Source organism: Microtus ochrogaster, unplaced genomic scaffold, assembly GCF_000317375.1.
Source record: "Microtus ochrogaster isolate Prairie Vole_2 unplaced genomic scaffold, MicOch1.0 UNK8, whole genome shotgun sequence".
Classification (NCBI taxonomy): Eukaryota; Metazoa; Chordata; class Mammalia; order Rodentia; family Cricetidae; genus Microtus; species Microtus ochrogaster.
Genome location: NW_004949106.1, coordinates 1441772 through 1443636, shown reverse-complemented (window position 1 = coordinate 1443636; position 1865 = coordinate 1441772). Strand labels below are relative to the sequence as shown.

The window sequence follows — 1865 nt, the reverse complement described above, 5'->3', positions numbered from 1 at the left end:
AGCTCTCCAAGATGATACAGGCATGGCCCACAGTCTGGTGTGTTCTCCAAGCTCTCCAAGCTAGAAACCCTTTGTGTTTTTACTATCTAAGAGACCTTCTCAGCTTTGTACTTACCAGTGACTAAAAGTCCAGGGCAGTCTTACTCAAGAAGAAAATGAGGCAGAAAACCAAAGTTTATAGAAAACAGACTTCTTCATTCCTCACTGTCCCAAAGGGTGGGATGCTGATGAGAATTCAGCTGTGTGTGAGATTTTTCTTCCAGGAACATCACCCAAGTACCTGCTACAATTAAAATCAGCAGGGTGGCTGCTCAAGTTGGGAAGGCTGTCCAAAGATGGGGCAGCATTGTTTCCTTGTGACTGAGCAGGAACTCCTGCTGGCTGAGTTTTAAAGGCAGAATGTAGAAAGAGAAGGCTCCTTCCTTGAAAGGTTGTAGCAGGAACACAGAGACGTCATTGCCACCCTCCCTTCTCCCCACCCCCACCCCCACCCCCACAGGGAGACCTGTCCGTTCCAGCCGCGAGCTAAAGTGGCTGTGTTCTGTAGATCTTACCCTGCAATCGCTTCTCCTCACTTTTCTTCTAAAAGTGCTTCCTTTGATGTTCAGTAGATTTAACTCTCCCAGGTCTTGATGGGATATGAGTCACATCTGGTCAGTGGTGCCCCGGAGCGGGCTTGCCCTGGCTTGTGAAAGCTGATTGTTAAATTTGCAAGGTTTCTGCTGGCTGTCTTTAGATATATCCTTAAGTCGAATTAAACTAGACGCCCTTGGCTTTTATAATTGTGTTTGCAGTGGTAGTGGAGGTATTTGTACAATAAAAATTGGAAAAGAAGAGGCTCTGTCTCGCTGGGAGAACCACGTGTTAAACACACCAGCAGGTTCTACAGCCTAGACATCTATCACAGCAGATACAACTGCCCTGTAGCGACAAATCCAACACAGCCATGTTGTCCCCTCGCACTAAAATAATGTCTGTCCTTTCTGTCAAGCCACAGACAGAATATTCACTTTCTTTATAGGAGCCATGGTGTTTGGGGGGCAGAACGTTCATTTGAGAGCACTCAGATCATACTCAAGTCAGCTAGGTGAGCATGTAGCGACAGACAGGCTGAACTGAGTGACAGACCTGGCTCCATTGGCAGCTTCATGGATTTTATACAGTTAGAGATTTTGTACAGAGCAAATACATTGCATTTTTCCCCACTGTTTTCTCTGCATGAGATTGAATGTGCATGATTTAAATGTGTGACTAGCCCAACAATATAAAGGAGACATCCATTTTTAAAATGTATAGATTATAACATTTAATACACCAAAAAGTCTCTAAATAAGAAAAAGCATGAAGACGCCTGTCCAGAGCCTGTTCAATGATTCACACAGTCATTTATTCTGTAAATTGCAGGCCTAATGGTAAAGATGAAGGAAAATTGAATAAATCATCCAAAGGATAGAGCATAGAGTAAGTGAGCTACTGGGGGAAAAAAAAGAAAGCAGACATGAGAATCACTCCGTTACTAGACTTTTTTTTTAAAACAAAAGTACATGTATCTGACTTCAAGAAATATATGTATCTGACTAAGAAATACACATATCTGACCAAGAAATACATGTATCTACCAAGAAATACGTGTATCTGACTTCAAGAAATACATGTATCTACCAAGAAATACATGTATCTGACTTCAAGAAATACATGTATCTGACTAAGAAATACACATATCTGACCAAGAAATATGTGTATCTACCAAGGAATACATGTATCTGACTTCAAGAAATACACATATCTGACTTCAAGAAATACATGTATCTACCAAGAAATACATGTAATCTGATTTCAAGAAATACATGTATCTACCAAGAAAT

General features: G+C 41.2%; 1 protein-coding gene across 1 annotated transcript in view; it reads left to right on the top strand.

Annotated features, from left to right (window-relative positions):
• Positions 1 to 1865, top strand: part of LOC101990665 (aldehyde oxidase 4) — a 52675-nt gene that overhangs the window by 12117 nt on the left and 38693 nt on the right. The gene's annotated exons all lie outside the window — the stretch shown is intronic.